Source organism: Emydura macquarii, unplaced genomic scaffold (genome assembly GCF_026122565.2).
Source record: "Emydura macquarii macquarii isolate MOO-44397 ecotype Brisbane River unplaced genomic scaffold, CSIRO-AGI_Emac_v2 contig_2457, whole genome shotgun sequence".
In the NCBI taxonomy this organism is placed as follows: Eukaryota; Metazoa; Chordata; order Testudines; family Chelidae; genus Emydura; species Emydura macquarii.
In genome coordinates, this window is record NW_027132594.1 from 274,946 (window position 1) to 300,314 (window position 25,369).

The 25,369-nt window shown below is 43.0% G+C and overlaps 1 protein-coding gene across 1 annotated transcript in view; it reads right to left on the reverse strand.

The window, feature by feature from the left end:
• LTBP1 (latent transforming growth factor beta binding protein 1) overlaps positions 1 to 10,767 on the reverse strand; it is a gene marked incomplete at its 3' end in the record, with an annotated part of 277,622 nt that extends 266,855 nt beyond the window's left edge. Inside the window, exon 1 of the mRNA XM_067562644.1 lies at positions 10,701 to 10,767. The remainder of the gene's footprint in view (positions 1 to 10,700) is intronic.
• Positions 10,768 to 25,369: the final 14,602 nt, after the last annotated feature.

Below are 25,369 nucleotides of genomic sequence, written 5' to 3' on the forward strand. Positions count from 1 at the left end.
AAGCCCTCCAGCTAACAAGGGGAGTGGGTAACAACTCAGTTATGACCAGCAAGGACACACTGGTATTTAATGATGATTAATAGCATTGTGAAATTTATGCATTAACACTGTGAGGAATTATGGATACTTACTGCCACTACGCTGTAAAGTCTGTGACCAAACGCAAGGAGAAACACATTTTCTTTCAGACAGGAGGGAAGGCAGCCATCTGCCTGTCTCCAGTGTAAAGTAAGGATTCTGGAATCAAAACAAGGAAACCCTATTTACATACGAATCAGCCTGGGAATGGGAAGGCAACAGGAAGGGAAGAACAGCAGGAAGCCTTCCTGCCTCCTCCTGCCTCACAGGGTCAATGAATGTTGGGAAATATAAGCAGAAACAAAAAGCCATTTTTGATATCCATCACTTAGAGGATTCAAGGGGCCAGAACTCTTGAAATCACAGAATGTTGGATCTTTCAACCAAAGGGCTTGAGGTATCTGGCAACTGAGTTTCATTGAGAAATCTGCTTAGGCAAAGATTGTAATTTGCTGAAGTCTTAGAAATGCACCTTTGCTTTTGTTTACTTGTAATCCTTTCTATCTTTATTCTTTATACTTTGTATTACTTAATATTTATGGCCTTTTGTTAAATGAACTTGTTTTATTATAAACCGTTCAGTGCTCTGATTGAAGTAAGAGTGTTTAATTAATGAGCTGCAGCGTATTGTCTCTTTAAAGGAGCAATTAACAACTTCTGTGAGGGCTTCCAGGAGAGGCCTGGACGCTGCAGGGAGATGTCTCCGGGGAACTGGAGTATTGGGGTTCACGGGGCGTTACCTGCAAGGCAAGGTTTGAACTGGCAGAGTCCTGAAGAGTTTGCAGAGAAGGCAGACGAGCTGGTGTGTCAGGGAGCTGTCACACAGCTTAGCAGTAGAAAAATCGCTCACTTGCTGATACTGAGAGCAGTAACACAGTCACACACAATTCTGGGAACCCCAGCAGACTGTCATGGGACAGAGTTTGGGAAAAATTCGGGACTGGAAAGGTGTTGGGGTCACTCTGCAAAAAGTAACTGGGTGGAGGAAGCCAGAGTGTTGGCATCAAGGCTGTGACCCACAGCAGTGAAGGCACTCAGAATGGCAGGGCAGGTGGTGACACAACCCCTTACCGGTTTGGGTTGAATCCCAAAGTGTCACAGCAATCATCACACATTCTGTTCAAAATGTTCATATTTGGGGGTTTTGCACCCAAGAGTGCATTTTGAAGTGCACAACATTTAAAGCAAATAGCCAGGAAGTCCCACAGAGAAAAAATTGAACGCAGAGGCTCCTACCAATACCATTTGAAAAATGGGGGTGGTTAAACTTTAATGTCGTCAGCTAGCCCTCAATACGAGGATGATGTCTGTTAAGGGGAAGTCATTGATGAGACTTAAGATGGCTGAAGAGTCCAATTTGCACTCTACAGATTTTTCCACATATGTGACAGGTGGTTGCTTGGAGAGAGCACAGCTGCTGGCTCCACTTTCCTTCTTCAACCTCTTGAACAAAACGGGATGAGGCTTGATGTAGGATATGACACCATTGCAGTCATGTATGATATGATGCCACTGCCAGCCAGCTCTTTCCAATTTGTGGGATCAATGCCTCCCTTCTAAAGATATACAGTAAAACCTCAGAGTTACAAACATCAGGAGTTATGAACTGACCAGTCAACCACATCTCTCATTTGGAACCAGAAGTACACAATTAGGCAACCAGGGGGGGGGGGGGGGAAAGCAAATACAGTACAGTACTGTGTCAAGCTTAAACTATTAAAAAATAAAGGGAAAGCAGCATTTTTCTTCTGAATAGTAGCGTTTCAAAGCTGTATTAAGTTAACGTTCAGTTGTAAACTTTTGAAAGAACCACCATAATGTTTTGTTCAGTTATGAACATATCAGAGTTACGAACAACCTCTATTCCCAAGGTGTTTGTAACTGAGGCTCTTCTGTACTTTCAAAGTGTCCTTGTAGCATTTCCTCTAACCCCCACAGGTCCTCTTACCACGACTAAGTTGAGAAAAGAGGACTTGCTTCGGAAGATGACTATTAGCCATCTGTACACAATGGCCAGCCCAGCAAAGTTGATGTTTCATAATCTTCACCTCAACACTAGTGATGTTAGCTGCCAAGGGAACGCTGGTATTGGTGCGACGGTCTTCCGATCTGATACAGAGAATCTTCCTAAAGCATCACTGTTGGTGCCACTCCAGATGCTTGTACCCATAAAGAAAAGTGGGGATGACTACTGTATTGTAGACCAGATCTTAGTTTCCATCTGCAAATCTCTGTCAATAAAGACACAACGGAGCAACTTTCTAAAGCAAGGGTGTCAAACATACGGCCCGTGTTCGGCCAGTTTTTTTGAGACGTGCTGCCGCCCAAAGTGAGTGCATTGCCACTTTAAGGGATTTCTCTGCGTCCGGCATTGCCGGTTTAAGAGTCCGTGAAATCCCTTAAAGCGTCAATACTGGATGCAGAGAAATCCCTTAAAGTGGAAACACGGCCCCCCACGAAATCCCGCTGCCGAAAAGGGGAAGATGGCCCGAATTTTTCGGTGGAGGGTGTTGCATGGCTCCTATGAAGTGAAGTTTATCAGAATTTGGCCCGTCACCAAGTTTGACACCCCTTTTCTAAAGGATGCGCTGACACAACAGATCCTATGTTCGATCTCCACATCAAGATTGGCTTTCTGGGAGAGATGGCTACCAAGGTAAGGGAAATGCTCAAACATTTTCAAGGGGTTCATCATCAATGACAGCTTGTGAGAGAAGGGCGGCAACTCGTGCTGGGGCAGGCTGGTCTTTCCAATGTTGACGGACAGTCCTAGGCTATGATATGTTCCTAAGAAGAGCTCTAGAGTGGATTGCAAGTCAGCCTCTGTGGGTGTAGGATGCTGGTCTTCAAAGCTGGTGGATTGGAACTCGTGCAAAACCTTTTGATTGGAATTTGGGTTAATGAGGAAATTCCTACTGATCTAAAGAATGCTAACATTGCAACCATTTTTAAGAAAGGGGATACATCAATGTGTGGGAATTACTGACGTATTGCCCTCCTCTCCATTGCCGGGAAAATCCTTGCTCGCATCGTTTGGAACCATCTCCTCCCTCTTGCCAAAGACATTCTTTCAGAATCCTAATGTGGTTTCAGACCGTCTCGGGGCACACCGACAAATCCAAGTAAAGCATAGAGAACACAGCCAGCCATTGTTTATAGTATTTGTTGACCTAACTAAGGCCTTTAATTCCATCAGTCGCGAAGCGTTATGGAAGGTGCTGTCTAGATTTGGTTATCCATTGAAGTTAATTAGCATTCTCAGGCTACTTCATGATGAAATGACTGCCACTGGCCTCTGTAATGCATTAGAGATGGACTCATTCACCATCCATACTGGTGTTAAACAGGACTATATTATTGCCCATCCCTTTTCTCCATCTATCTTGCAGTAATCTTGATTCTTATTCGTGACTGCCTGTCCTCTGGAATTGAGCTTGAGTATCGCATGGATGGCCAGCTTTTCAATCTGCGGCATCTCCATTCTAAAACTAAGGTCACCAGGACTGCTATTACCAACCTTCAGGGATGCCAGCTGGGCCTGGCACCTTGTTGTTTCTAGTTTAAGTGATGGCATGCCAAACTTCCTCAAAAGATGGGTGGTCAGCAAGAGGTTCTATTACTGGATGCTGAGGAATGGACTCAATGGTGGCAGCTGAGACTTCAGATTCACAGTTCAATAGAGTCTCATAATGCTCCTTCCAATATTGCTTGAGGGCTACACTGTCCTTAAGAAGGGTCGAGCTGTCCTGGGATTGCCAAGGGGTTGTGCCATTTGAACGTGGCTCATAAATGGCTTTTGTTGCTTGAAAAAAGGTTCTTATGTCATGTTGATCAGCGAAATTCTGGATCTCCATGGCCTTTGCTTGCCATCACTGATTCTTGATGTTATACAGCCTCCTTTGAACTACAGCTTTAAGCTGATGATAAGTCTCTTGTTTTTGCTGGTTAGAGGGTTCATTTTGCCAAGCGCAAAATGCACTTCTCGTCTGACGAATTAAGTGCTAGTATTTCCTTGTTGTTCTCATCAAACCAATCTTGATAACGGTGAGTGGAATATCCAATCAATTCAGCACATGCCTTGTGAATAATGGCCTTGCACTCCTCCCAACGTGTTTGGATGTCATTGATGTTGTCAGGTAAATCAGAGAGCCTTTCAGTGAGGTACTGTTGAACAGTCTCCTGACTAGTGTGATTTTGAAGTACCTCGATGTTAAATCTCTTCCCAATACCTTTTGGTTGTTTACAGTGTTGTGGTGCAAGCCGTATGTTCATGACTGATCTGATTAAACGATGGTGTAAACAGTCATCTGTACCTCTCATGGCTCATGTAATGTGGACATCAAGTACAATCATGGGCTCTGATGATGACATAGTCAAGAACATGCCAGAGTACGGAATGTCAGTGTTTTCAAATGGGCTTATATTTATTTCTCTGTCTAAAGATGGTATTTGTGATAAGCAAATCATGCTCCACATATTTACTGAGAAGAATGCCGTTAGAATTATATTTCCCCATTCCTTCTTTCCCAATAGTACTATTCAAGTGTTTGGGAACCCTTACACTGAAGTCACCCATGAGGATAAGCTTGTCTTCCTTGGCTGTGGCAGTGAAAACTGTACCAAGGGCTCAGTAGAACTTCTCGTCATCTTCATCATCGTCAAGTGTGGCAACATATGCATTAATGACTGTGGCAAACTGGTTGTTAATAAGCTTAAGATGCAGAGTCATGAGACATTTGTTAATACTCATAGAGGGTTCTAAAAGCTGGCTAGCAATCTTGTTCTTGATGGCAAAACCAACCCCATGAATACACCTCTCTTCAGGTGGCTTTCCTTTCCAAATGAAGGTATAGCCACCTCCCTCTTCTTTCAATTGACCTTCATCTGTCCGAGAGGTCTCATTTAGGGCAACAACGTTGATGTCATATCTTGCAAGTTCTCGAGCTATTATGGCAGTTCTTCTTCCAGGGCTGTCACTGTTCAGGGAATCCATGAGTGTGAGAACACTCCAAGTGGCAAACTTAATTACTTTGTTTCGTACATTCTGACCATAGGTAAAGTGATCCTACTGGACACAGCCATCCAGCCAAGGCGGACAGTGAGAGAGAGCCTAGTTCAGGGCACTTTTTCTAGACCTTTCCCCATTAAGAGTGAGCAGAGGGGATCCTGAAAAGGACTGCTCAGCTGAAGCTGCTGAATTGTGCTTTTGTCTCAAAAGTCCAAGCACAAGATGTCCAACAAACACTCACCGCCTGTATGCAGATTTGTGACTAGGGACTCCCAGAGATAACTAACTGCTCCTGTCCCCACCACCGCACATCCCTCGCTGCAGGACTTTGTTAGTGGGAGATGTTAACACTCTTAGTGAGGCCTACGCGTAAGACTTAACACCACTGCATATTCATGCCAACTCGAGAGAGGCCCCAGAAGATTTTCAGTTCAGTCCTCCATAGACACCTATTTTACTGTTTGAATGCTCTGAAGAGCCTAAGAAATTTTATTTGAATGTGCTATTTAACACCCACACACTGCTGTAATGAGTGCCAGTTCACATCACAACATAGCATCTGATTTGCAACAGAAGAGGGCAAACTGCTTTATCCATCAAGGTATAGATAGAAAAATATAATTCAGAGCTTATTACTGGCAGGTAAAGTCAGGGCTGAGGCAAAAAGACAATGGGGAGAAAGTCTCACGTAGCATGAGTTGTGGGCAGTCTGTTTCCCCAAGGAAAGGGCAAGATGACAGACTCAGCTGTTATGTTTCTACTGTTCAGAGGACTCATAAATCTCTCCCATCACCACAGCAATGGGACTGACTGATGAAAATGGCAGGCAAGCCAATAAGGCACCATGGCAGAATGTGAATACAAGAATTAGGCTCTTTTCTCTCTTCGTGGTTCAGTACGTATGTGAAAGGAAAGCACAAAATGGGCCCCGCTGCAAATAAATACACAGTAATAATACTTTAATTAATAAGGACCACCTATTACAGAAGCCAGTCCATTCTTTCTATCTGAAAACAGAACTTTTATCCAAAAGTAACAGTTAGCTAAGGTAGCAACAAATTATCCAAGGGATAGTGTTTAAGTAACTAAAAGTCAAGTGCTTAAAAGTAAAACCAAAGAACAGATTTAAAACAATCAACTTGTAAGTTAGTTCTGAGAGAGGAAAACATAGTTATAGTTAATAGTAAAATGGAAAGGTTTATCAACAGATTACTCATCTGCCTGACCTGGTAGGTATTCTTTCCCCAGATGCTGGTGTTTCCTTTTCCCATCTACAACCCAACAACTCTGTCCCCACCTACCCCCCACCATTCATTAGGCCCAGTGCATTAATGAAATCTGTAATTTCTCAAGGCACCAGTATTTGTATTAGGATATGGAACAGTTACACTGAGCATGCTAAGAAACAGCTCAAATTAACACTCTATACCAGTGTCCTGTTTACAGTATATTTGTAAAGGCTCCTCTGCCTATTTCTTTCTGCTATTATTATAAAGTGCTCTCATGCAGTGCTTGGGAGACTGCAAGTGCTGCAAACAACAGAGAGTAATTTTTGGAATTTCCCCTAGTACAAAAAAAGTAGTTCTTTGTAATCATTAAAAAAAAATGAAAGAAAGGGGCAACTTTATAAAGAGAAGTTGTAGCCAACAGAGAGGAATTTGCTAGTAACTACCAAATACCATAGTTGAGAGATAACATGACCCAAAGGAATGAGCATGAGGCTGGAAGCCAGGAACTCCTAATTTCCAATTCCAACTCTGTCTATCAATTGTTGTGACTTGCCCAAGGCCATATTTAACCTCTCTCACTGTCTTCATTTCCTTATCTGTTAATAGAAAAGATCATGCATTTTTTTAGCTGCCTCACAGGAATGTTGGAGAATTAATTAAATGAGTGTGTTTGCATAATGCTTTGAAAATGCAACAAATGTTGTTATTAAATGTATTACAAAGACTGAATGACATTTTAAAATTTGATGGTGCCTTATTATTGCACTTTTACTTGTTACAACCACTGCAGCCAAGCCCATTTCACATGCTCACAACGTTCCAAAACATTTTTTGTTTGGGCTCAAATTTTCCATGCTTAGTCTCTATCAACAGGTGAATGTTTTTTGACAGTCTGAGCAAAATCTTCTCAGCTGGTTTGAAGTTATTTTCTCATTGTCAAATAGCTCTGAACACATATATTGTCTTCTTTTAAAGCGGAACTTTACAACTTCATACTTGGTACACAATAAGCCATATGTGATTGATGAGCAGCAGTGTTTCGCTAAGTTTGGAAATTATTTATTTTAAAATAAAGCTTTGACCATTCAAAAAATGAAAGATTGAGCATTCTGGGAGAAAACCCCATGCTTAAAGTTGGACCTGGTGCGCATTTACTCACAGGCAATTGACTGCAAAACTGTTTGGTTACAGGAATGCATAAATTCACACTCTGAAGCAGGAACTTGAAGATTGAAAGACCAAGAAGCTCAATAGAGATGGTGAATCTTGTAAATGTAGCAAGCAGTTTAAGTCCAAACTATGGAGTTTATACCCAGAACTTTAAAAAACCACTTGTCCACTCAGTACATGATGTGTAAGTGATATCTTCCTAAGACTTCACACAAACAGCTCCAGTGCCCCATTGTCACTGTTTAGGGAAAGGTGGTACCAAGTGCTGCCATTAAAGCAGCTGGAGGGAGCCCAGCTGCTGCAGCTGTTAGAGACAGTGTTTTCTGGAGGGACTGCCACCCTTTGGAACAGAGGTACTATGGGCCTAGCTGCCCCACAGAAGACTCTGTAGGTAGTAAGGTGTCCCTACCAAATATTGACATTCCAGTAGGGAAAAAAATATTAATCAGGGCTCAAAAACTGCTCACCTGGGGGGAATCGTGATTATATGTGAAAAACATCACATTCTGCAAAATCCAAGCTTTCTTTTTAAAAAACGAGGTTTCTGGATCTTATGACCTTATAACCTTCCAAAACTAAGCTAACACAACAATATCATCCTAAATCTTCAGACAGATGCCTCCAGCACCCCAGTGCTACTCCTGGCTTTGCCAACTTGCAACTTAATGAACAGTATTTAGGCAACGTCTACACTATAGAGACTATACCAGCATAGCTATGCCTGCATAACTCCATAGTGCAGGCTCTACCCACACCAACAGAAGGGGTTTTTCCTTCAGTGTAGGAACACCACTCCCCAAACAAAGCTAGCTACATCAACACAAGCACTCTTCCATTGACAGAGCTGCATCTATACTGGGGGCTATACTAAGCACTGCCATGACATTCAGAGGTTTGGTTTTTTTCACATCCCTGACTGATGTAGCTATGTCAACCTAAATTTTAAGAGTAGACCAAGCCTTAGTCTCTTGTCAGTTTACACTGCTGCTACTGAGAACCCAAGGGACAGTGGTCAATTTCACTATGCTACATCTTGGGAAACTGAATAGCAGCAGGGACAGACACTGAAGATATTCACTGGTGAAGAGGAGCCAAAATCAGAGACTCTAAAGTAGGAAGGGAGGGATAGAAAGAGAATGTTCTCCCTATTAATTTTCTGTCTTTTAGGTGTCTGGTAAATTTTTCAAGCCATATGTATAATAGGGTAGGTGGAAAGGTATGAGATTGTGTGTGAATGGGTGCAAATGAAAATGTAGGTGGGTAGGAAAGAGGCGGAAATTGATTATTTATTATTTTATGGCAACCAAAACTGGGCTAGATACTTCACAGAAGACAGGTCCCTGTTCTGACAGGATTACATGTGACCCCAATCCTGCCCTAGCAGCCATGTGAGTGACCCCCTACTCTCCCACAGAGCTGACTTAAATCGAATGCCACTTGAGTACAGGGGTCTGTCCTCAGATGGCTCTGACTGCCAGACTGACTTTATGAAGAGAATCAATGGCTGGTTCAGAGAAGTGAAAGAGGCAGAAATTACAGGAGAGAAGACAGAAAACAGTTTATTACAAAGAAAATAAATCTATAAAGGGATGTAAAAAGAGGAAAAGGACAATGAAATTGTTCAAAAAGAGACACTATGATGGAAATACAAGATAGAAGAAGTGGAATGAAGAGAAAGAAGGTATAAAATGAACAACATGATGTAGTAAATTAATTTTTTAATGTACTGAAGATATTTGATTGTCAATATGTTGCAATTTAAATACAGTACACAGTGAACAAACTTGTATTTCTTTAAATTGCAGGAGCTTGGTGATGCAGGTATTTTTACCTTTGTTAATAGCTTAGTCAGTGCTGGGTATGTTTTTCAAGCTCTATAATTAATCATATTAAAATATTTCTGTTTCTTTACATATATATGTGATCAGGCATTCAGTCTATTACTTAGAATGTTTATTTCAACATCTACGTTTTTAAATAAACACAGCGACATTTATTTCAATTTACACATTTTGGAGGACATGTAAATCTGAAAGATTGCATTCAATGTAAAGGAAATTGGGAAGGGAAACCATCTATTATGTGTTCTCTTTATACAATAGAATGGGTAGTTAATTTTTTAGTTCTTAACACATTTCTCCATACAGATTACAAGGTATATAATCTCACTGAGGACTTAAAGACACATTGCCCACTATGTTGGAAAATCCCACAGAAGGAACTAAAACAAAACTCAAAACCAAAAAAAACCCCAAATTGCTGATTGCTAAACTGATCAATGTCCTAGGGTCTGCTTGATTTTCTGAATACCCAGGCCATCCATGGAGAGCCTGAGTCTCTACAGTAGCTTCCAACTCTTCCCAAGACCCATAGTAACAGTACATCTGCTGAGAAGTTTGCAGCCACCCCTGAATCCTGCACCACTCAGTAGGGGTTCCTTACACAAGGAATAATAATGCTGACCCCATCAATTACTTTAAGCAGTTATTTCCTGTAGATATGCAAGGGAGGATGCCCTAAGAGCATGGTGGCCATTCTCCAACTTCCCCCTTCCCCCTGTGTGCTCCACCCCTCTGCAAAGCCTGACCATGTGGTTCTGGCGTTGGTCTCTGGAGCCAGGAGGGTGTATGCTGCAGTGCTGAGTCATTATTCCCTGCTTCTGCATATTTGGGGGCATCTCCACCCCATTCAGTTCCCCAGTCCCCTTCATTCACAAATGTCACAACACATGAACAGCAAGGGCTTCTTTCACACTCTGATCACTCAAACATCTGAATGACATTTTACAAAGTTTTCCCAGATATTTCACCTCTGCACCAACAGAAATGCTTGCTCCTTAAGAAAGTTGTGAGGGCCAGGAAATGGGTTAGGAATGGAATGAATGTCTGAATGTTAAGAGTATAGCACTGCTACCTTCTCACAAGTATATAAATATTTAAAACCCAAATGAAAGGTAAGCAAGCAAATTTATTAGCTAAACAACAAGCAGCAGTTCAGTGAGCTTGTTAACATCTCATCACCTAATAAAAAAATAATCCATAGGCCTTGGATTTCCCTAAACCCCCTCACCTCCTAATTTGTAGATTCTAACCTTGGCTCAGGGTATTTCCTGGTGATTAGTGATTGCCTGGGGTTAATGGCCTGAGGCTACACCTTGTGCTATCAACACTCCTCCCAGCTAGCCAGACATCCCCAGCGACCACATGGCTACTTACGTTTGGTACACCTCTGGAAGCCAGGAGCTTTGCTCCAGCCATGACAGCACTGCCCTCCACAGACATTCACCCTGCAGTAAAGAAAGGAAACAATCCAACACAGCCCTTGACAAGACACCAAGGCCAATGTGTAGGGCTCTAAGAGCCCTGCCCTCTAACTCAATAATGCTCACAGCAGCAGGGCCAGAATTGTCTGCAAACGATACTGCTCCCCTCAAAGCTGAGGGGGCAGGAGAAGAAAAGGCGTGAAGAACTAAAGCGCCCCCGACGACAAGTGCTCCACTAAGCCTGTAATACATTTCAGCAGTTGGCGGGAAAAGGAGTTTAAAGCCCGGGGGGAGAGGGGGGGGAATCCTACTTTGAAAGATACAATAGTTCTAAATCGTAACAGATGCTCACTGCTGTCCGTACCTCAGCCTCACGCGCCTCTACTGGGGTCTCCCCCTGCCCCCACAAAGGCAATGAATGGGTTTTGCGGAGAGCTGGGGCCACAAGCTCTTTCCTTGCGCATGACGTGACCTGAAGAGCCAGCCGGTGCCACCCCCGCCCCCACCCTACAGGGGCACGTGAGAGAGATTAGTACCGGTACAGGCTTGTGTCGCTTTCCCACAGATTGGACCCCCAAAGCTGCTGGGTCCGGCTCCCCCGCGGTTGAAGGAGAGTCCCCCCAAAGTTCCGCCAGGCGCTAAAATCATCAGCCCCTCCCGCTCACGCTCAGGTGCTGCTGGGGAGAAGCCAAACAAAGCCCTACAGCAGCAGCCTCTGCAACCAGCGCGCGGAGGGGCGAGAAGGACCCACGCGCGAGGCGGAGCGGGACGTGCATTGGGTTCAAAGAGCAGCCTGCTGCTGCAGCCGGGGTGTCCCAGCTAGCCCAGAATGCGGGGGGGGGGATTCCTGGAATGAAAGCGCAGTGACGTCAGGTGTCTCCCCCATTGTCTAGTGATCAGACACACCAAGGGAACGAAGAACGTCCCACCGATATCAGGGCAAGGGAGCCTGTCGGGGGGAGGGCAGGGAGCCTGGCCTCCCCTCCCCCCGCACCTTTGTGACCGGCTGTTTCTGAAGTTCCCTGGCCCCCCTGATTCATCTCATTTCAGCTGCCGCACCCCCCCCCCCCACTGCCCGCCACTCTCCTGCCGTGCTGCGGGGGGAGGCATCAGCAGCCCTAGAACTTCCTTAATGCCGCAGCCCACCCTCCGACCCCCCTCCGAGGCTCTGTGGCTGGGCTAGAGAGGTGGCTAGCCGGGCCGGGAGCTCGCCTTACCCCTGCAGCGGGTGCTTCTGGTGAACCTGCGGGCTGAAGCTGCTGTTGCCGCGAGGCTCCTGCGGCTGCTTGGAGGAGCGCTGAACGAGCCTGGCGCCGGGGCGGGCAAAGGCTGCTGCGGGGCCAGCGGGTTTGTGGTGAAGCTGCACGCTGGACGAGCCCAAGCGGATCTGCATGCTGGGACTTCCCGGTTTGCTCATCCTGCGAGTCCGCTCTAGGGTGCTGCTACTGCTGCTGTAGCGGGTATTCAGCTCTACGTTAAAAGTCTGCTGCTGCTGGCTCCCGAGAGGAGCTGGGCTCTGCCGCCGGCTGCTGGAGGAGCCCGCCTGACCGGGATGCAGGACGTATGTGATTCTCCTCCTCAGCCTGCCCTTTTCAGAGGCACCCACCAGCACCGCTGACAAAAATACACATGCACAGAGCAAAAAGCCCCACCTGATCCAAGCCATTTCCATAGCAAGAGACCCTGCACTCCAGCCAGCCAACTCCACAAAGCTCCCGATGCAAGGATTTCCTCTCCTCCAAAGTAGGTGTGTGTGTGCAGCTCACTTTGCCTGCGAGCTGCACCGCCCCCGAGGTGCTGCTACTTCCACGCGCCTTTGCCTTTTGCTAGAAGAATAACTTAGTTCCCCCCAGCCACCCCCACAGGGTTAGGAAATTTCAGCAAACAAGTTGTCCCATGGAGCAGGAAAATACTGTTAGACGAGAGGAAGATATCTGGGCAAGATCTGAGCTCCAAGCAGCAGTAAAAGAGGAGGAGGAACAACAGCAATGGGGGTTCTCAATAAGGAGCAGATGTTTAGGTTGCTGGAGCTGCCAGTGATCTCTGTGTGTGTGTGTGTGTAAGAAATAGTTTTTAAGCCAGATCAGGCTAAAAAACTCTTTTAAAAAGTTTCTCTCTGTGGTGTGTGTGAGAGAGAGAAAGAGAGAGCGAGAGAGAGAATATGTAGCTGCTCTGGGTGTCAGAGCTGAGCAGCCAATCTCGGGCAGACATGACGTCAGGCAGCAAATCCTAATTGGGAAAACCATAAAATGGGGCTGAGACTTCAGTCACAATACACTTTAAAATACAGTTACTGTAGAAGTCTAAAGAGCCACAGCGAGGGGCTTTATGCCTCCCCACTCCTTATAAGAAAGGGACAAAGAATTCAATGTAGTCTTTGAGGGATCTTTCACTTCTTGCGTTTTACTAGTTACAAGTGGGTTGATATTGTTTTAGTGATTGTTTTCCTGTATGAGAGTCCCCCTGTATCTATAATGTACATGGATGGTAGTGAAATACTGGTGTATAGACTGTACAGATTAATTTGAACACAGCATTACCTGATGCAGATGCATTAGCTTATCATGTACAACTCCAATGTGTATTCCTAATGCCTCCATCGCACCTCAAAAACAGCATTCACTGGCAAAAATGTAGTCATGAAATACTTTGTTAAAAAAATTAAGCAACCATTTCACAAAGTGAGTACTATTTAGTAGCAGTTACTACTTTAATTCTTTGATTTCTAGGAGTTATTTATTTGAATTTTAATTATTTGATTGATCTTTATAAAAGAACATAAGCATAGGATACTAAATTAGGGGCTAAGACTAAACATGGTCCAACCAGGCTCCATGTATGGATAAAAGAGTCCAGCTGTATGGATCAGTTTCCTAGATTGGGGCTTAAGGCTCCAAATCCTGCAAAGGTTTACACGCATGCTTGACTTTACACATATAAACAAGCTCATTGAAGTCCCTGAGATTACTTACATGTGCAAAGAAAAACATATGCTTTAATCTTTGCCGGATCAGGGCCTTAGGTTGTAAATTCCTCAAAGCAGGGACATTTTTCTATTTTTATGACTATAAAGTATTATGTACACCTAAGGGACTATACAAATAATAAATACACAGCTTGAAAATAATATATAAACTGAATTATCCAATTTCCCTGATGTAACTCCACTGACATTAATAGAGTTATGCCAGGGATAAACTTGTCCCAGTTACATTTATATTTATAACATTGATTTTATTAATAATTTTCTTCAGTACCACAGACAAATACAAGAAGTCAAAACAACGAGAGTCCTGTAGCACCTTAAAGACTAACAAATTTCTGCGGGCATAAGCAGACTGGGTCTGAATAGGGAGTTGGAATGGTTATCTCATTACAAAAAGTAATTGTCATTGTTCACACATTCTCACCTTCTAATCAACGATTGTGAATAGGCCTTATCTACCCTAACTGAATTGACTTTGTTATCACTTGCCCTCCCCATTGTTATGTTTCTCACCTTTGGATGTGTATATATATATATATATATGTATATATATGCATATACATACACCTCCTATCTGTGGTTTCCACTTCATGCACCTGACAAAGTGGGTTGCAGCCCACAAAAGCTTATGCCCGCAGAAATGTGTTACCCTTTAAGGTGCTACCGGACTCTTGTTGTTTTTGCTGTATACAGACTAACACGGCTACCCCGCTGGAACAAGAAGTCAAAGTTAATATGATACCCTGAAGATTCCATCCTTTGAAGTATGTGGGAGCTAATACTAAAGATGGTGCTCACATACACCTTTTTGGATGGGAAATGGAACAAGGTGTTGAGAAAACAGGATAAAATCTTTCACATTAACTCATCAGACAACCAGGTCTTCCTCATTGGGTTCTGCTTTCCAGGACTTTTAGGAGTTTGAGTCTGGCCCAAGCTGACTGGAGTTTGTGCTTAAGAGCTACTGACACAGCTACTCAACTCTGTATGTGAAACAGAAGCCATTTAAATTGACAAGGCTCCATGGAAGAGCCAGTATAATGAGCATAAGAGCTCCCTCCCCTCCAGATCTCATCTATTTAAAACTGCTCAAATATAAATAGGTGTTTTAAATAGATGAGTTCAGGGTTGCTATATTCACATCACAGCAGAACCACATCAATGTCAAAGGCTTCTGCACCCTTCCCCCACAGAACTGAGCAGTGATGCTTTGAAGAGAAAATGCTACCAGTACAAGAGGTATATATGCAGGTAAAGGTTATGTTCAAAATAGCCCTGAAAATCCTGGGTGGTGCAGAAAAAAAACTAAACAGCAGATACAACCTGAGATTAGCGCCTACTTTTAATATAACTAAGAAATTAATTATAAGACCATCTCTTTTTTCCCCATCTTAGAAAACCTGTGCATTTGTATTTAATGCAGAAAGTGATCTACCATATCCAAAGTTATATTTTTAACAAGTTTTTTTTTTTAAAGAAACTTTAAATGGGGTGGGGTTAGCATGAAGAGGCAAACTGATGGGATGCTCAGGGTTGCTGCACTGCACAGGACTGCTCCCATTCAGAAATTTTTCAGAATGAGATCACATCGACCAGTTGGATGGGCTTGTTATACAGAGAGCAACACCTGTGTCATCCCAAAGCAGAAGCCAGTTGCTTTTAAGAAAAGCCGTTTTAAGTAATGCCAAATAGAGGACAAATGTGGCATATTAATAGCTATTGTATCAGCAAAGGGTGAGGAAAGGAGCTAAGTCCAAGAAGCTGGAAGTTCTTCATAAAAGGATTTTAGAAATATTAATTTAAAAAATGAACAATTCTCAGGGCAAGTGCAAGGAACCGAGTGAGACTTATTGACACAAATCTACATGGCAGATCTTGGATCCAAAATTCTCTTTTCTCTGTGGAGCAAGTCTAGCCTTCTCCTCTAGCAGCTCTCGAGGGCCCTCGGCAGTAGAGCAGGTATGGTTCTGCTGCATGAGAACATGGGGCTGGATATAGATATGGCTGCAACATGAAGAAAAACATAAGAAGAGCAGGGCTGAAGAAACAATATACAGGCCTGCAGAGGTTACTCCCACTATTGGCCTGGAGTATCTTCCAGGGAGAGGTTCCAAAGCCACTGTATGATCTAGGAGGGAATATTCCTCCCCTCCCATATGCTCAACTGGTTAGTGTCCTGCTTGCTTACTCAGTTAGGATACCAAGTTCTACATTTGGGCCTAAATGAATGGAAATTCCATTGATGCTTAAGGAGGTTCTATATAAGCAGAAAGAGCAGAGTACGTGAGTCAAGTTGTGCCTTGTGGATTTCAAAGGAATATAACCTTTAAAGACTTATTATACTGCTACCAAGTTTTCAACCATTCAAATACTGAAAAAGATGACAGATTTTGAATGCACCGTAAGATATAAAGAGCAAAGATAATGTGAATAGTGTGTGTGATGATACTGCAAGAAAAAAAAACCTCCCTTCTTAGGAGGCTTTTACTGGTCAACCCACGCACATCTCAGTGCTGGAAGACTTATACTGGATACTTTGCAGCCCTTCAGTAAGCAAGCTTTTCCTTTGTATGTATGATGCCAGCTGCAACTTTGTGGTTTCTTCTTCAGTTTCTCCTCTCCAAGAGTTGTTTCTCTCTGAGTAAGTCATTATTATTAGTTATTACTAAGAATGGGGTTCCATTGTGTTAGGCACTGTACACACAGAATAATAGACAGGCTGTGCCTCGATGAGCATAAGTTCCGATTTGGGACATGGCTGTTCATCTCCCTGGGAACTGTAAGGTGAAGGTCTGTTTGGTTTTGCCTGCTGTCTCTATAACCCTCTTGCAATGTTAGTTTTTGCCATTTTTCAGAAGCCTTTGTAGGTGAGGACCCAAAGGCCTTATGCTGCTGTTTATTTTAAGTTGGGGCAGCTACATCCACTTCTGGAACACAAGATATAGCCATTGGACCAGTGGTGTTCTGTCTACTCTTGGACTTAGTCTATCAGGGTTTAGCTACCCCTTCATGGAATGCTCAGAGCCAAAAAACTCAGCCTTACAGGAGGCTTTCAGTAATTCCCTACCCATTTGTCAATCACAACCCTCTTCTTATGAATGGTCATTCATTTACATCTAATCTCACATCATTATTTCCTTTTTTCAGTTTGGCACATTGGCCTGGCAAGATAGGAGCAGCAGGCTCCTCTCTTAATCTGTACTGTGGCTACATCATTGCTCACTGAGCTCACAAGCAGACAGCTAGCCATAAACAGATTACCATCCAGTTTTGCTTGGGACTAGACTAGTGTGGGTTCAATATTTTGTCATGTGCTATAACGAAATGGGACATGGATACAACAACATTGCCTTTGATTTATGAGCTTTAGCAGCAAAATTTCCCGTCTTTCCCCCAAGTTAATCATTCATCTTCCATCTCAGGGGCAAATGTTTGGTTGTAGACAATAATACTGAGATGCACACCTGGGTGAAGTGGAATTAGGCGGCAATAGGATAGCTGTGCCCAATGCCCAATTCAATTTGGTCCAAGCTGCTATGGTGACATGTTTAGAGAGGTAAGCTCAGACTGGTGGCTATAGATTAGGCATAGGACAATATTCACCTGGCGTTGAGACATACTGAGCTGGTGACCAAACACTGAGGCATGAGAGAAACTGCGTAACAGCCCCCTGGGCACTTTCATCTAGATAACATGGCTTCTCATCTCTAGCAGCCGATATTTACAACTGGGACATATGGACCTAGATCAAGAATTGGGTGGAAGGTTGTTTGAGGGGTATTCCACCTATGCTCAAGGGTAATGGCATCTTTGGTGGTGTATCCTGGCAGCATGAATTAGACCTCTGATTGGACTTGCAGAGATGCCCAAGCTCTCATGGATAGGGGTTGGGGTTTGGCTGTGCGATAGCCTGCATGTAAATGCAAATCTCGGAATAGAATGGATCCATCAACGCCTTTGGTTTAAGCAGGCTAGTTAGAACACAGACAGCTAGGCTGCACTGGATCTAAACACTGAAAGCAGAGAGTCTGGTGACAGACTGGGGCGGCTCTTTTCTTCCTCTTTCACTGATACCAGGACAGGCTGCCTTTAGGGATTATCTTGTTTATTAAGTTATAATAAAAGTTGCAGCCACTTGGCCAAAGTCTAATGCTTCTGTCCATTATTACTGACCACTGCCAGCCCCAGCAAAACTATTTGCTTAAGGGAAGTAGGATTTGGCCTCTTTTCAACATGCTGACATAAGTATCACACTGAAAGTAGTCTTGTGCATTTATGTATTCTCAAAACCCACCCCCAAAACTAGCAGAGGTATCTCCAACAGATAAAATAGAAGTTCTACAGTACACTCACCCACAACATGACTGATTTGGAAATGTATGGGAATAAAAACAAACACACCACACACACACAGAGTGTATTCCACAGCAGTTATTGTCTCCTCAAAGAGGTAAATATTTTTTCTCCACAAAACAATTAAAATAGCCATTGAATTTTTAATTAGATTATTTATCCTCACTATTGCTTGTTTCTCATCCACAGAATGTTTATTTTTAGTGTGTAGGAAACTAGATGGAATGAACCACAAAAATGAAAAAAAAAATTTAATGATTGCACTTTACCTTAGGAATAGACATGTTTAAACTAAGACATTCTTCATAAAAGCAAAGCAAATATTATAACTGATATTTGAAAACTCTAGCAGCATGAGTGTGTCATATGCCAGGAATACTAACCTTTACAAAAATAAACTTCAGCATTTGATCCTGATTTGCACTGTTACACGGTGTGCTTCTCAAACATATTCAAGTTAAAGGGAAAAGTTATCTGTGTGAAATAAAAACATCATCATAGGACACCCCATTGACTTTAATCCACATTGGAGTGAGTCCTAAAGGCTGTATAACTGTACAAATCCAGGCAGGCAGGGCCCAATGTTCTTCCCCATCTGTACAGGGGTGTAAAAGCAAATAGAAATTAGTATGGGAATATGAAAGAGCAAAGAGTGGCACTTTCATCTAAAAGGCAGCCCAGGCACTAATTCTGTAGCAGTTTCATGAGCAGACTACTTGGGCAATGTGTTGTGCCACAAAGACCCAAATCCTTTGCCCAATTTCAACCTTTTTTTTTAAACACACCCCCGGAAGATTAGTGTTCTCAATTTTATCTTCCCCAGCAGGATAAACAGCTACTTAAAGGGAAGCTAGACACATGGGGCAGCAGAGCCCAGCTCTTCTCAGGGCCAGCAAATGCCCACTTGTAATATAGGGATTGAAGAAGTTCCCAGCACAGCTCCCCTGCAGCCCTGGGAGCTGAGAGGTGCATATATGAAGTTCCTCCATGTACTGTCTTTCCAGGCTTCTGAATAAACTGGGTGGAGAACAAAAATTAAATATGCTTTTGGGGGAGGTGGGAAGAGAAGGAAATGCTGGGTCGTCTTTCTCCCATCTCGTTCCCCCCCCCCTACGGATCTATGCAGATTTGTTTAAATACATGCAAGTCTGCAATCTACTTGCTTTTGGTTTCAGGATGTTTGCAGATCTGGAATGTCATGCCACAGAAGGAGCCCAGCCTCAGGTGCAAACAAGTAAGGCTCTTGGCCAGTTGGCTGTCTCAGTTACCTTTGAATAAGTAGCCCTGCACAGTGGGGCTGGGATGAGACTGCCTCATGTGGGCTGCAAACTGGACCATGTGCTGTTGCCTGGAAAACAACCCTGGGAGCAGCCTGAACCAGGCCTTGTCTCCAGATGTCTTAAAGCAGGTCTTAGATAAGGGGACTAGGGAGGCAGCCACTTAGACCAGCTTGGGGGAGTAAAGTTAGGGAAAAGTGACTTAATCCGTCCTATGATGAAGGGGCTTAGCCTGCATGGGCGTGGTGGCAGCCAACAGGGCTAGAACAGTAATGTAAAGCAGGCAACAAACCCAGCCAATGAGGATTGAGTGACTTGGACCCAAGAGCAGCTGAGAACACCAGAAAGAGGAAGTAGAGAGCTGGGTGGGGTTTGGGGACAACCCTAATTAGCAACCAGCAGTGCCCTCATCACATGTTCCTCATGCTAGTTTCCTAACAAAGGGCCAAATCCTGGGGCACCCAAGGGAGGTCTAAAAGTAGTTCAAATACCTCTGGCCTCCTGTGCAAAGGGGCATTCCCCATTCTTTCATATAGGTTTCTTAATAATGCTTGAGCATTGTGGAGCAAAGCTCCCTAGCAATTTCACTGAGAAGAACTGAGATCACAGAGAGCATCCACTGGATGACAGCCCCACAAGCAGGTGGATTAGAGGGGATAGCAAGCTAGATCTGCTACTCCTTTCCATGGGCCTGTGCCACAGCCAGTTGAAATCAATGGAAGGATTCACCATGGATTTCAATGGACTTTGGATTGAGGCCCATCTGGTGCACTAGGGTGCAGGTTACATGTGCAGCAGCCATGGTGTGCATAGGATTCAGTCACATCCCTAACCCTTTCTTAGTTCCTGCACTGTCTTTTTACTCAGGCTTCGCTGTTGGGACTAGGAATTTGACCCCAAGTATTTGATGGAGAAAGTGAAACGTGTTAATTTGCATCTTGCCTTAAACAGCTGTGACTAAAATAAATACCTGTAGTTGGCAAAGTTTTTAAAGCTTGCCATCATAATTTACTGCGGTACCTGAAGCCACAGCAAACAAATCTAGATAGTATGCAGTTTGTGGTCCAGAGTATGTCCCCAACATCTTCCTGCGCTCAGACATTCCAGTGACAGTCAGCAAGTGAATCATTCATCCCGCTGCTAATCCTCACCAGCAAAAGGGGTGTACCTGGATGTTAACAATTCATTCGTTCATTCACTTTTTCCAGTAAACCTCAGTCCTCCAGGACAGTTCCAGTAGATGCATGTATAAGGCAGGGTACAGTGGAAACTAACTGGTTAACTCCTAGTATATCTTTATTTCAGGAAGTTTCTTCCACAAAGACATTCACAGCTTTGACACATATAGATGCTAAAGTGTTTGACTATACTAATATGCAGGATTCTAAACATATGCATGCATATGCCCCATCTTGGAGCTATATCAACATACACAGGGTCTCACCCACATTAACCTGCGCCCCTATCCTGAAATGGTAGCACCTGTGTTACCAGAATGGGCTTGTGGGCAACATCACATCGTATGGTGAACCCTACCACCCTATTGTCTCTGGTTGTCCTTGGCCTTGCCAATCCAATAGTAGGTGTAGCTTGCTCCCACCTCCTCAACGTGGGACTCATCAGCAAGTCTCATTTCACTGAGGGCAGTTAACCCTCTTTAGTATTTTGGCAACAATGGCTATTTTTCATTCCAGTCTTTGGTCATTATCAAGAAGAGTTCTGACATTCCATGACCCAAAAGTCAGTCTGTGAATCTTTGCATTATTTTAATGGCTGAATTGTGTAACCAGCCAGGAGCGGTAGCCTGACAGATATGGAAAGGGCAGGTTGTGTTTAAGGTTCCTTTTCAGCCCCCTTCCTCAGACTGGGAAGAGCAGCACTGTGCTTTGAAAGGCCTGCTTTGTCACTTCCAGAGGATACAAGCTCCATTTCTGCCATGAACTGTGGAGAACGACCATCACCCTAAGGCCTCCTGTGTGCAGAGTTGTGACTTAGGACTGCTAGCAGCATCCTCTGCCTGTCCCCCTTGCCACAGGATGAGGGTCTATTCAATTTACAGCAACTCAGGGCCCATACCAAGGTAAATCAAACAAGCTATTAAGAGAGCTCCTGTTTATTGATGACTGTGCCCTCATTGCACACATGCTGAAGGACATTCAGTTTATCATGGACCATTTTCCTTATGTCTCAAAATGCTTCAATTTCACAATCAGTCTGACAAAGGCAGAGGTCATGTACCAGCCAGTGCCAGACCACCAGCATCACAAGTACCATGATCTCATTATCACAACTGACAACACACCTCTCAACTTGGTTAAGTAATTCTGTTACTTGGTTAGTGTACTTTCCAGCACTATGGATGATGAGATCACTCAGCACCTGACAAAGGCCAGTTGGCATTTAGTAGGCTCACCCACAGACTCTAGAGGGAGCGTAAGTCTTCCTCAGAACCAAGATAAAATTTGCCATGCAGTTGTACTCACCTCAGTTCTCTACAGCTGTGAGATATGGACGCACTACCAATGTCACATCAAACATCTGGAGTTCTTCCACCTTCACTGCCTAAGAGCCATCTGCAATATCAAGTGGCAGGACAGGATGCTCACCATTGAAGTCTTCGAGAGGTGCCGAATCCCTGGCATCGAGAGCATGTTCATCAGTGCTCAACTTCACTCGGTTGGACACATGGTCCACATGGAGTTTTCCCATGTACTGAAAGCGTGCTTTACAGCCAGCTGAGCATGGGAACCCCCCCAATGGTCGATCCATCCTCAGATATAAAGGCACCTTGGCCAACCTCAAATATAGATTTTAAAACCGGGAACTTGTTGCACTGGACAGACCCAGATGGAGGCTGTGTCCATTTTTGAGGAGTGGCATCGAAGGTCTTTGCAGGAGACAAGAGTATGTTGTAAAGCCAATGCCTCAAAACCTCCCCCAACAACAGCTACACTTGCAAGACATGCAACAAAATTTGCAAATCCAGGATTGGACTCGCTCCCTATGTGAAAAACCATTACAATAAATTAATCCAGAATTCAGGTCAACGCTAGCTGAACACTCATCTGTTGACATGACAGGAGACTCCATTATATTACCAGAGTAGGTAGCTCTTCGCTAAATAGTCTGCCTGTGAAAAAGCTTCTCCATGAGTCACATGATACATGGAAAATAAAGGGCTGAACCCTTATTCACTCAGGTCAGGGTTACAGTTTTTACTTTTCATAGCAAACAGTATCAGGGTAAATAGCTATGTTTCCTATTTCCCATTATATTTGAATTGAACCTCTGCTTGGACCACAAGCAGGAGGACCAAAAATTTCATGGAATCAATCTGCCTTTGGATTTATTTGGTACTTTTGGCATTTTCCAGAGATTGCAAACTTTAATAATTTAAAAAAAAAAACCCTCTATCCCTCCCTTTGCAAATGTGGATAAAAGAGAGAAACAAGCAAGCAATTTTAAAGGGTCAAAGTTTCAGACTATGACAGGAAACATAATCAACTCCTACTTGGAGAGAACTTTAGGCAGAGAGGTTCTGTATTGAACTTTTTGGCTACTCCAGCTCACAGGGTACTAACTGTCTTTGACCTAAAATCAAGTTACTTCTCCTTCATTTTGGGCTGCATTAAATTATTTATATTGTCCTTCATTTCCTGTGTGAGGCTGTATGGTTATCTTTGTCAACTAACAATTGAGAGTATCGAGTTTGAAGATTCCCATCAAGCTTACCTATCAAGAGAATTGGTTGTTCCAAAGAGGACAGCTGTTGTTTCTTTGAAAAAATATCTGTGAAAGTCAGTTATTATGTCAGACGACTATTTCATTTAGGTTAAATTTGCTCCAGTACAGAGGACTTGACCAAAGCACTCTGCTCCTTGATCCCTTTAAATAGTTTGTCACAAGACAAAGGTCTTTTTGGTCCTTAAAACCTTTCCAATTTTACTTAGGATAAATTACTTAATGTTCTCAGTATGTGTAGTATTCCCTTGTAATTCCCTATGCTATAGGATGCACTTTAAATACTTAAATCACTAAGATTATGTAATCCCAATATTTCATTATCTAAGATACCTGATAAGGTTTTAAGGCCCACCATTGTACAATTTTTTTCAATCAATTTTGTCTTGTCATCATTAGTATAGCGTGAAAATCCTTTTTTAAGAGTGGAATAGGTAGGTATTTACGAATTCAAAATTTCTGGATAACCCAGCGGAGTAATTTAGCTCTACCCATAAATTGAGATGAATAAATGGTCCTTTCAATCCTGCTGCATGTTACTATGTTTTTATATATGTATAGAAATTTTGTTCTGACGGACTTAAAATGTGTTTACATGCAAGGATAATCTAGGCAACTTGGCAGCTCTATTAATTAACACAAAATCAAGAGGGTTCTGCAAAAACAGTTAAGTATACACTCACTCTCCCTAAAAGAGGCACAAAAAGTCTGCTTAAAATATTTCCCCTGACTTTGATCTATAAATATATTTATATTGCACAAAGAAATGAAGCTCTATATCCATAATCCATTTATTGAAATATTTTCTTCAGTGCCGTTTGAATTTTGCATCAGAATCTTATCTCTCCACCTCAAATCTGCAACTGTTCTAGTGGGCAAAGTCTCAGGACTTAGTTCTGCCTTATCCACATAGAACTGAGGATCATCTGTTAATTTATGCAGATTTTAGACACTTTTAAAAATTCTGATCAGCAGAATAGGGAAGTAGCTTTTTTTCCCTCCAGTTAAAATGTATTAATATAGACTATTTGAGCTTGAGTTTGCATATAAACTAAAATACTTTGGCAAATAATTTTGGTGCAGTTCTATCTAAATGTTTCTCTCTAACAAAAGTGTTAGAAGTGCCCATAATGTATTCACCATCCAGCTGTCTCTCATTATTGAAATTATCAAGAAGAAAATAAATAAGGATTTTAAACCAGGCTCTTCAATGGATGGCTCTTTGTGAATGGGAATATGGCTGCCTGTGGGATGATGGGGATTCCAAGCTCCTCAGAGCAGGGACCATTCTTCTTAACTGTTTGGAAAGCACCTAGCAGACACTACCATAAATAAATTATAATGCGACATTTTACAGACTTAGAAGTTGTTAATATGATAACTGAGTTAAACTCAAAAACCATACTGAATATACTCTATTACCCAGACCATAGGGTCATTCAGCACAGAAATATATTTTAAGGGGTCTTTTCTTTTCCCTTTTTGTGAAATTCTCTGTCAGTGACTAGGTAAGTGGGGGTATTCAGCATGCTTTGGATTTAACTTAATCCAGTATCATGGAACATTACCGCTCACCTTAAGAACATGGACATTTTCCCTCACTGGTAAATTGGTTTAGTTATCATGATAGACTAAAAAACTCCACCTCTTCTGGGATAAGGAAAATCCATACAAACAAGAGTCGCAAGTCAAGGAAATTCTTCACCCAGTTTGTCTCCATGGGTCACAGGCTGTCCCTCTTCAGAGTCAGTATCAAACCTCAAACTTTTTTCTCTCTGTAGTATAACAGCCTGGTTTTCCTTCAGAATTGATGGGAGCTCCAGCTTTTGGCCCTTGACAACAAGAAAAGAACACATCAGGTGCAACCCCAAATTCTCTCCTGCCTCTCTGTCTCCATGTAATTTTATTTACTCTGCTACAAAGTCTTAGCTTCCCTCTTTCCAATACTATAAATCTGACTCTCTAGTTAAAATGATGCCCACTCCTTGGGGTACTTTACAAAGTCATCTGCCAATCTCTTTAAATCTCTTTTATTAAGCTACTTCCAATGCCCCCTCACACTCTTCTCCAGGCCCTTCGATTGGAGATATCCTCTTCCTATCCCTTTCTTAGGGTATCTGATCTTTCCTGTACTGAGGAGAAGGAGTTGTTCATATGCAGCCTTCCTTTCCAGCATTGTTTGCTGTGAAGTCCACCACTCCCAGGCACTCAGAGAACTTCAGCTCCCAAAATGCCTCTTGTTTGGACTGAAATCAGGAACAAAGG